The sequence below is a fragment of the Lycium barbarum genome, chromosome 6 (genome assembly GCF_019175385.1).
Source record: "Lycium barbarum isolate Lr01 chromosome 6, ASM1917538v2, whole genome shotgun sequence".
NCBI classification, from domain to species: Eukaryota; Viridiplantae; Streptophyta; class Magnoliopsida; order Solanales; family Solanaceae; genus Lycium; species Lycium barbarum.
The window spans coordinates 89,163,900-89,179,025 of record NC_083342.1 but is presented as its reverse complement, the minus strand read 5'-3'; positions in this window follow the sequence as shown (position 1 = coordinate 89,179,025).

Sequence of the window (15,126 nt, the reverse complement as noted above, 5' to 3'; positions counted from 1 at the left end):
ATATTAACATTAGGTGGACGGGGGACCAAATCCCATGTCTTATTCGTAACAAGAGCATCAAATTCATCATTCATAGCCATTTTCCAATTCGGGTCACGAAGAGCGGCCAATGGGTTACGAGGTAGAGGAGATTTCGTAACCGTGGTATGTAAGTTAAACTGACGTTTAGGCTTGACAATACCCCGTTGGCTGCGTGTGACCATAGTGGGTCGGGGAGTATGGATAGGCGGCTGGACAGTGGCACGGGGAAGGGGGCTGGCAGTCGGGCTAGGGGCCTGGTGGGCAGCCTGCACGATAGGCGGTGCAGCAAGAGGAGTGGCGGGGGGAGGTGGCAGCTGGGGCTGCCGAACCGTAGGGCCAGTAGTTTTGACGGGAGGCAGTGGAGGGGGACTGCTCGGCTGGGCAGAGGGCGGGGAGGGGGCAGGTCCGGATTTTTTGAGGTGATGAAAAACATAAGGCGAGATTCCTTCATCCAAAAAATCGTATGTATGGGATTGAGGGGTAGGAAAGTTAGCAAAGGGAAATCGAGTCTCATCAAAAATAACATGACGACTAAGGATGATTTTATTTGATGATAAGTCATAGCATTTGTAGCCTCTATGGTTTGATGGGTACCCCAAAAATACACAAGGTGTAGACCGGGCATGCAACTTATGAATCGTAGTTGACGGGAAAAGAAGGTAGCACAAACACGCAAAAACCCGAAGGTGAAAGTACATAGGTTCCTTTTGATATAGAGCATGGAGGGGAGACTTTTGGTTCAATAACTTGCTTGGTAAAATATTGAGTAGGTAAGTTGCCATTTGCAATGCATGATGCCAAAAGGAAGGTGGAAGAGAAGCGTGGGCAAGAAGAGTCCGCACGACATTATTGATAGACCGAATTTTCCTTTCGGCCTTCCCATTTTGTGAGGACGTATGAGGACAAGAAAGACGGAAAGACATCCCATTCGACTCACAAAGACGCCAAAAAATATTATTCTCATATTCTTTCCCATTATCACATTGGACATTTTTTGTTTCTCATTCGAAATGCGTTCGGACATGGGCCCGAAATTCTTAAAACTTAGCAAAGACATCAGATTTCCTAGCTAAGGGAAAAGTCCACAAATATTTCGAGAAATCATCCAAGAAAAGAACATAATACCGATGACCCATGGAACTTAAGACAGGAGAAGTCCAAAAATCACTATGAATAATATGAAAAGGCATACAAGTGTTCGAATTAGACGGAACAAAAGGCAACTTAATATGTTTACCAAGCACGCAAGAACGACAAATACTAGAGCAACTAGAATTATTACATTCAATGCTTTTATTAATCCTAAGAGAAATCAAAATTGACGCTCCCGGGTGACCCAAACGATCATGCCAAAGAGAAGAAGATAAAGCAGCAAAGGTTGATGGAGAATTGGCTGCGTTTGTGATGGTGGTGGTGATGGGATATAGATCGCCCCGGCTCTCACATCTCATTATTGGCATCCCCGTTTGAAAATCCTTCACAGAAAACCCATATGGATCAAAATTAACAGTCACAGGGTTATCAGTAGTGAACTTTCTAACAGAGATCAAATTTTTAATGAGTTTTGAGGCGTGGAGGAAATTTTTCAACGATAAAAGAGGGTTTGGGGGAGGCAAGTGAGTATGACCACAACCGTGAATTGGAATCGAATGACCATTACCAACAACAATACCATGATGATTATTGCTCAAATCAGAATAAAACGAGAGATTACCATTCGTGGATGTCATGTGAGAGGTGGCACCGGTGTCCATGTACCACTTCTGATCCGGAGGATTCATAGTCATTGTATGCATTGCTGATTCGATGTCCGTTGTAGCATAAGACGGGGCATACATCTGCTGATACGGGGCAGCAGCAAACGCCTGCTGCGGAGGCTGGGGAGCAGGCCTTAGTATGCCCGGCTGTTTGGCCGAGGGGCCTTGCGAAGGCGTCTGTCACACCCCGATCTTACTAGGGTGTGATGGGCACCCGATCCCATATTCGGAGCCGAGCGAACCCTCTGACTCTTATTACATACATACTCCTTTCGGACTTTCAGATCAAATAAACATAAAACACATAATAAGGTTTTTAGAAACTTTCTTTCTATCGTTCTCAAATCAAACAAAATCTGTAATCATATGAGGCTTATCACATAACACAGAATGACACGTCGGCTGATGGGGCCGCTTACAAACTGGCATTCTATACCTATGACTCTGTCTGCAAAGTCTCTAACTTCAACCAAGACATCATAGCATAGTACTCTGACTCGGCAACACTCCAGGTCCAAATGGAGCTTGCCAACTTCGCTGGAACATCTTCTATAATGGCTTCTACTCATCTGGGTGTACCTGCACGGCATGAAACGCAGCCCCCGAAGAAAGAGGGGTCAGTACGAGTAATGTACTGAGTATGTAAGGCATGAATAGTAACATACGAGGGATACATAGCATGAATAACGACATAAAGAAAATATAGAGCATATCATGAGATTAGGGGTGGGCGTTCGGTTTTTCGGTTCGGTTTTTCAAACTTCGGTTCGGTTTTTTCGGTTTCGGTTTTTTGAAAGTGGACACCGAACACCGAACCGAATTAGTTCGGTTCGGTTCGGTTTTTTGAAGTTCGGTTCGGTTCGGTTTCGGTTTTTTAATTCGGTTTTTTTTGGCATGGGCCTAAAATGAGATATTTTCTGCTTGTAAAATGGACTTTTTTTTAATTAAAAATGAGCTATTTTATTGTTTTTAAGTATATGCTTACCGATTCTATAATGCGAAGATGTAAGCTAGATCATGCAATACATAAAGAACGAAAATGTAGACGATGGGGGAAAAGAGAAAAAGTCAGTAGAAGCTTAGGATCAACACCGAATATCTAATTAATTAAGCTTCTATTTCAGAACCAGTCCAAACCTTGCTCAATTGTTACACCATCCCTCTGTCGTTAATAAATAATTAACATAAAGGTACTATACATTTTAGAATCAGTAGTATCCTTGGAAAAGTATAACTAGAACTATTCATAGCAATTAGCAAACATAAATAAAGTATAACTAGAAGAGGTGCAGCAAACTGAGAAAACTGAAAATTGGAAAAGACATGAGCAATTAGCACTGTAGCAGCAGCACTGTTCGGTTAAACCGAAAAACCGAAAAACCGGTGAACCGGAACCGAACACCGTACCGAAAAATCGAAAAATCGGTGAACCGGAACCGAACACCGTACCGAAAAACCGAAAAACCGAAACCGAAAAACCGAATTAATTCGGTTCGGTTCGGTTTTTCGGTTTTCGGTGTTTATGCCCACCCCTACATGAGATAGAAGAGCAACCTGTACATATGAGTGCCTTTTAGGCGGGTACCATGCATGCTTAGTGCTGCGGAACGTGCAGCCCATTTCATATATATATCGTACTTTACTTTCTTTGAAAACATTTCTTTTCATATATATAGAAAATAGAACATATCATATTGCCGAGGCGTCGGCAGCCGATCCATTTAACCACATATATCCCGCGTCCGGGCATCCCGCATCCGGGATGGTATCATGTCATATAATACCAACTGATCAGGTGGATACGCGTATATAACGCTCTGCCCTCTTTCCCATATACATATACATGTATCATGTTTATATATCAGCGTCTATAGCGCTCTGCCCCTTTTCCCATATACGTATACGTGTATCATGTACATAATATCAGCGTCTATAGCGCTCTGGCCCTTTCCCATATTCCCCATATACATATACATATATCATATAAGCAGCATGCAGGAGAGCCCAAAAAAGTCATGTATCTATCGGAGTGACGTAAGGTCGGTAACCTCCGATTATATTATGGAGTAATCATCACTACTTTGTCTCACCTTGAAGGAACAATTACTATAAGATGAGACTAGCAACGGATGACACCGTACATAAACCGACACCTGAAGACTCAAAAACAAGTTTCGGGTCAATCCGATTTAGTATAAGAAAGTTGCGAGCGTTTGAAGTACAAAACCTTCTATGAACGTTTCAGAAGCTATTTTTGGAAAAATCGAAGCAATAATCATATCAAGTATCTTTAAACATGAAATCATTCTTATCATAGTCATCATAGAAATATTCTCATCCTCGACATCATCAATGTCATTGTAAAACATATCCATCGTTATTGTCATAAGATCTTACAAAATCATAAACCTCTGTTTTGGTAGAATACGGACACTTTGGAAAAACATTTACGAGTTATTGGGAAGAGAATCATGCCTTGGAATCATAAACATCTAACTTTTGAAAACAAGGAAAATATGGAAGCAATTATGAAATCATAACATCGGAATCATGCCTTGAAAGAAAAGGGACGAGCCTTAACATACCTGTTCCACGTCCTATTAGCTACGCTTAATTGTCCAAGCTCGCTATCGCTAGTCTACATTCAAGAAGATTTACATAGTCATTAGGTTCATCGTCACACACACTTATCTTAATCTTTCAAATAAATTCACTTATGATCTGCCGAAATTTTGGCAGCATCTCCCCTGTAAATACACTATCCCCGAGAATCTAACTCGGCCCAAATCATCAATCAAAAATTCGAGAATTCAACTCGGCCAAACTATCAACAACAATACCATCAATCATACCAATAACATCAACAATCAATTCAAGACGCATTCTAACATTAACAACCTTTGTCATACAATTTAACGACATTTCATTTATATTCAATTCAATTCACATAACATTCAAAACGACTCATTCAACATACTACTTCACCCGAAACCTTCCAATTCCAACAAGAACAATAACAACCCATTTCCTTCTTTAAAATTCAATCACAACAACCCAACTTACAATCTTCCAAACAAATGTCTCACTTCCAAATTCATGAATTCCACCAGCATTTTACATTAACAACTTCATTCATACAAATATAAGAATTCATGCTAGTGTCACATTAACTTCCACAACGACACCACAACGATTACAACTTCATTTCAAGCCATTAAATCCTCATTTTACATCATGTAATCCACAACACAACAATCAAACTACTAAATAAAATTAATTCATCACTTCTACACCTCCACCACTCACACGGCCACAACCATACACTTACATATTTCATGAATTCCATCCATTTCTACATACAACAACATACATAAACCATCCATAACATATATAAAAGAAGATTGGACACATACCTCTTTCAACTCATCTCCTTTCTCGGCTAGGATTGAAGTTGCACAAATAAATGGTTTGCTTGCTTCAACCACCACTCCATGTTAAAGAGGACCTCCCAATTAGTTGAAATTCTAGAAGGATATAATTTTTCTTGACCAAATTTTCCATGGCCGAATGCCTTGTGCTTCTCTCTTTCAAGTTTCTTGAATTTTTTTGTGAAGAGTAAGTCTTGTTTGGTAAGCTCTCTCTCCCATATATATATATACATAGCTCCTTCCAATACCATATAAACACATGTCTCTTTCTTGAAGTTTCTTAATATTAAAAATAAGATGACTAATTATTTTATTTTTGTCATCACTTTTTCTATATATATATATATATATACACGGCCAAAGGGGTTCTCCAAGAACTCTTTTGAACTTTTTGTGAAATTCCCATTTTGCCCCTAGCCTTTCACAATATTACCATGAACCATTTTGTGAATTTCCCTTTTTGCCCTTAGCCTTTCTCAATATTTCCATACTACTAATGTTCATAAATAATATTCATAACCAACTTGTACATTAAAATAATTTTAGACAATGGTCTTGCCCTTTACTTACCACAGCTTCCTTGAAATATCCGAACGTACAAAATACGGGCTATAACAGCGTCGGCCAAGTTGACGGATACGGGCAAGGAAGCACGACCCATTGTGGCATGCATCCCGATGCATAATTTGGAAGCTGCCACGGGTGAGGGGAAGGGTGTCGCGGCCAGCTGCCTGGCGGTGGCTGGGGATTTCCGCCGCTGTGACCGCGGCTGCCACCACGGCTGCCTTTGCCGCGACCGTTTCCACGGCCAGAAATGCGGCCTTTGTTGTTGTTATTTTTGCCCCTATTATTCACAGTATGACCAGACGAGTGAGTATTATAAAAAAAAGGAGTGGAACCTTCACCACCTGTGGCAGCCACCATCGCCGAAGGAGTAGTGTGGGCAGCCACCATCGCCGAAGGGGTAGTGTGGGCCGCCTGCATCGCCTGTTCTCGTTCCTCCAGAACAAGTGATGAGCGCGCCTCGGTGAATGGAGGCAATGGTTTGCTGTGACGAATCTGCGTTCCCACACCCTTGAATGCTTCGGTGAGACCCGAAACAAGTTGAAGAACAAGTCGGGAATTGGAAACCGGAGCCCCCACATTCTTTAATTGATCGGAGATGCTCTTGAGCCTTTGACAATACGCAGACGCATTTGGGAAGTCTTCCATCCTAGTTGTGGAAAACTCTTGTTCGAGCATGACGGCACGGGAGTTTTGATGGTCCTGGAAGATGTCACACAAACGAACCCAGGCCTCCATGGCCGTTGCTTCAGGTTCAAGAATAGTAGTAAGGAGGTCATTCAAAATCGTGGAATAAATCCACTGGAGCACAGTCGCATCAAGAGTTGACCAAAGCTCTTTTTCTTCATCGGAGGGAGGGGCTGCCTGCTTCCCTTTCTCTAGTGCGATGATATGGTGTATGACCTTATGGGATTTGGTGTGGATTTTAAACAATTCCGCCCATGTACCGTATTGTGCATTCTCCATTTCAATAACCACAGGAATGTGATTATGGATGTTGGAAACGGCGAAAGCAGGGTGGAAGGATGATTTTGAGTCGGACATGGTGGCAGAAAGAGGGTGGCAGCCGTGATGGAGCTAGGGCAGCGGAGAAGAGAGAGGAGAGGGAAAAAAAGAAAACCCTAGACTGCTGATACCATAAAAGAATTATTTTCCGTAGTGTCCTTTCATTCCTTGAATTGGTTAATATACAAAAATATCCTAACCTAAAATAGGAGATTACAAATATACAAAATATTCTAACCTAAAATAAGAGATTACAAAATATTTACATAATCTATCAATTTTGTACAAAATCATTTACAATTTTTTTTGTAAGCTAGATCTTGTTCGTACAAGTACACAAAATTTGAAGCCAAGCCACGCATATCAACCTCTCTATAACGGTCTTGTTTGGCCGAATATTTTCCAATCTTACCTTGACCCTGTTAATTTAATTTAATTTTCAATTTAAACACAACATGTTTTAATTGATTTGACTGGATTTTAGTTTAAAAACAACTTGATTGTGCTTGTTTGATTAGACAAAAAAGCTAGACATTTAACAAAGGTAAATTTATCCTTGTTGGTCGTTCGTGACCACTGGCCATCCCACCAAAAAAATCATTGTGGATACTTTTTCGAAAGACACTTCTTAAAAAAAAAAGGCTAAATCAAAATGAACAGATTTTGCAAGCTTAGGCCAAACTACTACTAAACAACCAAGTAAACCATAACGTACTTACGTACATGCCTACATTATCAATGAAACATGACTACAACACAAGAAATATCATCTCGACTCCCCGTTACAAGTGCTTCAGTGATCAATTCTTCTGCTGCTTTCTTCCCATGCTCTATCCCTCTTATGCATTCTGCTACTTCCTCATTCGACATTACCTGCATTAATTTGTTACATCAATGCTAGCGTTATATATGTGTCCTACTCCTCGAAACAGACCAAAAAGAAAACAATGTCATGTTAAATCAAACAGACACAGAGAGTATCATTTTTATATTATATTCAGATACGTTATCTGAGAAGGAAAATAAGATTGAACTTGAAGAGTACATCATTCGTTCGAAAAGGCTTAACATATAGATCAAAGAAGGGCTCAATAAATCACTATCATTCACAATGTTTAGTGTTTTCAACTCATTTAAATATCTAGAGTTTTTTCACCTTCGTCAAATTTGAATTTTGTCGCAAGTCACACTTCTAACCATTGTGTTGGGTAGGAATTTAGTAGCTCAGTTGGTTGACTACTTGAACTTTCACCTTGTTGATGAGGGTTCGAGTCCCCACGGTGTAATCATCTTCCCCATTTCTCCTTCCCTTACTCCTATGTAATAATTAATTTTTTTTTTTTTAAATAACCAATGTGTTGGGAATTTGGAATAAGCTAACATTTTAAACTATAATCGAAGATAGATTTGGTTATTGATTTCTTTTTCTTTTTGGCAAAATATAGTTACGTAGTATATTTAGGAGATGCATGAAAATTACAATAATTAGCAATATTTTTCATAGTTCATAACATTTAAAGAATGCTTAAAAAACTGTTGTTGTAAACTATGTTTGACTTTTTAAACATTAATAAATTTAAAAAATGAGAACTCACACCATGCGAAGCGCACACAAGTTCACTAGTAAATTATTAAAATTTAAAAGGATAAAATGCTTTTAAGTAGTAGCAATACTTTTTTAAGACAGTAGAAACTCAATTCTATCTATTAAAAAATTGAAACAAAAGAGAAGAGGCTCAAATACTCAACGTACTTAACTGTTGATTATATTAGCTTCGATTTTGTAGTATTCAGAAGACGTTTTTTCATGTTGTGAATTTATTAGAATTACAATCAATAATAATAACATTTGAAGGTTAAAAAATTAAAGGTAACTAGTTCTTCCTTTAGATTTAAGAATCAGTATATAAATGTTTAAGAATCGGTATATAAATGCTTAGTACTGTAATATATGGTATTTTCTATTATATGTACATTGTACTGAAAGAATGATTTTGTAGTATTCAGAAGACGTTTTTTGATGTTGTGAATTTATTAGAATTACAATCAATAATAATAACATTTGAAGGTTAAAAAATTAAAGGGAACTAGTTCTTCCTCTAGATTTAAGAATCAGTATGTAAATGTTTAAGAATCAGTATATAAATGCTTAGTACTGTAATATATGGTATTTTCTATTATATGTACATTGTACTGAAAGAATGATTTTGTAGTATTCAGAAGACCTTTTTTTAGGTTGTGAATTTATTAGAATTACAATCAATAATAGTAACATTTGAAGGTTAAAAAATTAAAGGGAACTAGTTCTTCCTCTAGATTTAAAAATCAGTATATAAATGTTTAAGAATCAGTATATAAATGCTTAGTACTGTAATATATGGTATTTTCTATTATATGTACATTGTACTGAAAGAATGATTTTGTAGTATTCAGAAGACGTTTTTTTATGTTGTGAGTTTATTAGAATTACAATCAATAATAATAACATTTGAAGGTTAAAAAATTAAAGGTAACTAGTTCTTCCTCTAGATTTAAGAATCAGTATATAAATGTTTAAGAATCAGTATATAAATGCTTAGTACTGTAATATATGGTATTTTCTATTATATGTACATTGTATACTGAAAGATATTCATTCACTTAAATAGATTCATTAGAAATGTTACTTGACTTTGGTCAATGCAATTTATACACAAAAAATAGAGATAATTATACTGTGTATCAATTAGGATAACAATGCTACTAAAATTGATCCATATTTTTAAACTTTACAAAAAATGACCCAAGCTCCTCTCTCTTTACGCTCTCTGCTAATGCATTGTTTTTAAAAAAAAATTCTTTCTTTAATTTTAGTTCTCGTTGTTTCTACCAAAGATTTTCTTTTTCTCTCAAAACATTATATATATATTCTTTCTTTATTTATTTAGTATAGCTCGATTCAATAAGGTACACTTAAAATATGAATAATCATTGATCTGTTATAGCCAACATCAATATGGCAACACAGACTTATATTTATTAGCACATTCTATGTGTGATGGCGATAAACAAGACCTAAGGTAGGTGGTTATGTGATGACGACAAACAAGACCTAAGGTAGGTGATTCGTAGAGTCATTGACTATTTTTCCCTGTGACTTTTGAAAAGTGAGATTTACAATATGAAGATAAATAAAGATAAGATTTTTTTTTTTTTAAAGTGACTAAAATAAGAACATGTAAGAGTTACTCAAATGATACACACATGTTTTTTGTTGAATCTGCTTGTTTTATAAGTCGTTTCCTTTCTTTGTATATGGGTATATGGGTTATAATATCATATACGGAAAAGGGCCAAATATACCCCTGTATTATCGGAAAATGGCCAAATATACCCTTCATTATACTTTGAGATCAAATATACTCCTGCTGTTATACTATTGGTTTAAATATACCCATCATCCGTTAAGGTTGTCCAATGTGGACATCTAATCCTACGTGACACTCATATTTGATGAGGTGGCATGCCACGTCAGCGCCCCTAACCCATTTTACCTCTCCGTCTATTTGTTCTTCCCCGTTAAAATTCCATCACCATTGCTACCATTACCTCCACCATGGCCATCTCTATATCTTAAAAAGATGACTTCGTACCAGTGAGACAAAGGAGAATCTAGTGCTACTTAAGATACCCACAAAATTCTGTGGTGGATACTACTTTAGTACCTAGGAAGTTAAATACTTCAGATGGTATAAGAGTTAGAGTTTGCAGGATTTCTTGAAAACGAAAACGGAAAAAAAAGGCAAGGAAAGAGCAAAAAAAAAAAAAAAAAAAACACCTTGTCACCAATACGCTATGCCCTCTTACCCCATGAACTGGAGAAACAAGGTTTTGCCTACAGTTAATTGAATGGAACAAGATATCTGGAACTTAGACAAAGAAATCAATGTTGTGAATAGTGTGGTGATGCTTTTATAAAAATGCGGTTTGACCCATATATGCAAAATTTTGTGTTGGATAAACCAGAAAGGTAAACCACGATGTGAAAGGATGGTACCACAAACATATTCTTCTCGAATTTTGTGGTGGTAATGATGGTGGGGGGAAGAACAAATAGAGGGAGGGATAAAATGGGTTAGGGGCGCTGATGTGACATGCCACATGGCATCCGCCTCATCAAATATGAGTGTCACATAGGATTAGATGTCCACATTGGACAACCTTAACGGATGAGTGGTATATTTGAACTAATAGTATAACGACAGGGATATATTTGAACCCAAAGTATAACGAAGAGTATATTTGACCCTTTTCCGATAGTACAGGGATATATTTGGCCCTTTTCCGTATTGTATATGGGTGTAAATTGGTGTATATGGGTATATGGTGTTATACCCCATTTTAAACGGAGTCAAAATAGTTTACAACATCCCGATAATTCCGGGGTTAATTAAAGTACAAGAGTCGCCACCTAATTATTTATGGTGAATTAGGGCACCTAAGGTTAATTAAAGTAATTATTTAAAGTAACTCTATTTTAAAGTCTACGAAACCTAAAATTCTAGGTAAGGGTTCAACTAATCTAGAGGGAAGGTATTAGGCATCCTCTAAGATCCATTAACAATGGTTAACCGACCGGACTTGGATAAATTAATTAAGGCTTAAGAAATGCAAATATAATATTTTACATATTTAAGAAAATATCTTGTAAGTGTTGCTAAGGTTATAGTAGAAATATAAACATGTTGTTTTAAATAAAACTTGTGGAAAGGATAATAGTTTGCATAAAAAAAGACCTTAGTTATAAATAAACCAAAGAAGTACGGGATTGTACAGTGTTTTGTAAATATTTGAAACAACTTAATAACTAAGTGTTCATTGATTTTAACAGTTATATATATATATATATATATATATTAAATGACTAGATAAGATAGATAGATAGTTAATGCAAAAATAATTTTATAAGTAGACTTTCTTTGATTGATTCAGGCACTTAGTGAGATAAATATTTTAGTGAAAAAACATTTGGACCAACTCCAAACCTATAGTAACTTGTTCACTATTAATTAAAGACTTGAAGATTTGCGTATTAGTGACGTTTTTTAAATTTCTAAGATAGTAAGAGTGAATCATGATTCTTTTTGCTCAAAATATGTAGTCATGCTATTTCGAAAATCAATTATTCTAATAAAAATAAATATTATATATACTATAAATAATGTTAACATAAAAAGGGAATGAAACCTATGGAACTAATTGTTAGTTTCTCTTTTAAATTAACTACCCATCATGCTAAAACTAACCCACTAATTCCACTAAAGTTCATTCTAGCTAAGGAAACAAACCAAGTAGAGTATCAGTTGTACAACACAACTCAAATGCACAAAATAAAGAGCAAATAAAATTTAAATGGGCTCAGCCCATTTTATCAAATCGCTGCGATTTGTTTGCTGTTGGGCTTCAGCCCAGCAAATTTAATATAATGCTGCGGAGGGGCTGATGGAGCTGACTCGAGAGAAATTATGTTGGGCTTTTAGCCCAACACCGGATGTGGAAGAGGACGAGTCCCTCAGACTCGTATGCGATGGTCATGCATAAAACGAAAGAAAAAGATTAGTATATAATCTATAATAAGACTAAATGTATATAATGTAAAAACAGACCAGTGGACTGGGCGTATACTACGTATATTCAAATAGATTCATTATCTAAACAGATTGTTGGATGTATCAGGACGCCATGAAAAATACAAGGTAGCGGTGGATATATCTAAACAGGGCAGCAACTGAAGAATAATGAAATTATATATTTTTCAAGGCAGCACAGATATGGAAAAATTCAAACAGTGACATAACCTTAAAATGCATTAAACAGAAAGCAAATAGAAGATATAGATTCTAGTTTTAAGAACTAAGTAATTAATTATTACTATTAGACTGGTTGATTTCAATTTGTTCAACGTACTTTCAAGTATCAAACATTTTTAAGGATTCCAGATTAGTCTGTTAAGCAAAGAAGAAACTGAGAAGGGAAACAAATCATTTCATACCCATGTTATTAAAAGAAAACCTATTTTCAAGAGAGAAACAGTAGCTTTAAGACAAATAAATATTAAACCTCAAAATTCTTAACAAAACATTCAATTCCTTCAAGACTCCAAAGGTTCAAGTTATTTGAAAACAAAGAAACTAGAGCTGGAAAACAGTTTAGTTGAAAACTGGGAGGCATGATCTGATTATCCCGTTGCAAACTAATATACGGGATGAACGCAAGTAAAGACCAACAAAGCCAAATTCTTTTTCACATGTATTCTTTACAAGATTGGTGTTCCTATCCCAAGACATTGAGACTAATATCAAACTAACCTCCTCATATAGACATGAACATGAAAGGACATTATCATTAAAGTTTGATACTAATGGCTTTCCACAGTAAACACACTATTCCATGAACTCACACAAAAGAAGGAACTTTATCGACTTAAAGGGAACAATATCTAGCTAAACACTTCTCCTACTTACTTCTCATATTAATTCAAAAAAGAGTACATTTTAGCAAAGAGAAGGGGAAATAAACTTGCTCTAACAAGATGCCAACCGGTTTGTATTTAAGTTAGATGAAACTGATGACTGTGCTTTAATAAATGATAGAAATCTCCAAACTCAATCTTTAACTCACAGAATTGAAACAAAACAGCAAAAGAGCAGGGAAACATCCATCTCCAAAGCAACAACAATGAATGTCAACAGCAGAAAGGCGCAGGATGGGCAGGTTTATGACAAACAAACAGTGCTCGCAACAAGAAAGATTAAGCTGGTTGGTTCCCCAAATAAATCCTTCAATCCAAAATCACTTAAACTTCACCAGTTGAGGAAAAAAAAATGACCACAACCAGCTAAAAACAAAAACATAATCTACATTAAGATTCTTGCTCTTATCAAATACCCATTACACTATAATGGGCTAAGTTTTGATTCACGCTTTTTGTCGAAACAGGTAGAGTGTAAAATTAAGTTTAGTCAACAACAGTAACCCAACAAATATGCTCCAGGATGTACAATAGAAACATAATTAACATGATTTAATTTATAGAACCTTCATAAGACACATTTCAGATATCAATAAACGGCAAAAAACTAAGACGTGAACCTTAATGTCTATTCACTATTCGTCAGTCATAGCAACTACACGAAATAAGAAATGCAAACATGTTTCCGAATCACAAAGGGCAACAACAAGATATTAAAAACATGATTTTTCCTATGCTAACACATTTTAATAAAGACGATAAGTCACAATTGCATCGGATTTTACCTGTTGGTGGTGCAGTGAACTAAGATGTCGGGGCCTCGAACCTACTCTCTAGCCACGGACAGATTCGAACCTCAGATCGAAACGGACCAGAAAGTTTTATATCAAGAAAATGTTCAAGAAACAGATCAAAGTAATTTATCAAATCGTATAGAACTTTAGGGGTAAGCTGCGGACCAAAAAATCCTCCCCTTCGGCTGATGACTTAATATGATATTTATAGGTGAAAATTGAAACTCTAGGGTTTCGTTTGGGCGGGAATTTGAAACAAAATTCAAAGACGCGTCCAAACTCGTGCTAATCTGAACGTTAAGGTTTTTCACGTGGTTTGCTTAAAATCTTGCTCAAAAAGGACAGATCTTCTCTGGTATTTTAGATGTGAAGGTCAAACTTTCCAATAGTGGAGATGAGAGAGGAAATATTTGTACGAAAATGGAGTGGCAAATATCAGCCATTGTTGAAAGGAGAAATGGATCCTTGCTCAAAGAGGAAAGAGATAAGGGAGATGCGAGAGGGAAAGAGAAAGAAGAGAGAAGGGGAAAGGGATGCGGCGTGGGTTGGTATGATTTAGGGTGAAAAGAAGAGTGGGCCGGGTCGGGTAAGATGCTGTTGGGCTAGACGGGTGAAAGACGGGTATGGGCTGTTCCGTTTGGGCTGTTGAATTTAATATATGGGCTGGTTATTTGGGATCAAATGTTGGAGCCTAATTGGTCCGAAATTAATCACCAGTATGGGCTCACTTTGAAATAAAACGTGGGCTGGTAGGATCCGAATTTTGGTCCTTTTCCATTGGAATAAACATACAATCAGTAACTAACAGTAATAAGCTATAATTTAATGTTATAAATTTACTAAATAATAGAGGGACTATAAATATATAGGTAAGGTAACAATAAAGTAGAAATATTGTCTAGGTTAGTTTTACGATTAATAGCAATGTACGATGTATTAATAAATAATAGTATTTAATCGTAATAATAATAATAATAATGTAGTGATAAGAAACTCAAGAAAAAGAATGAATCGGAATAAAGGAGGGATGAAATTGGGTGTCAATA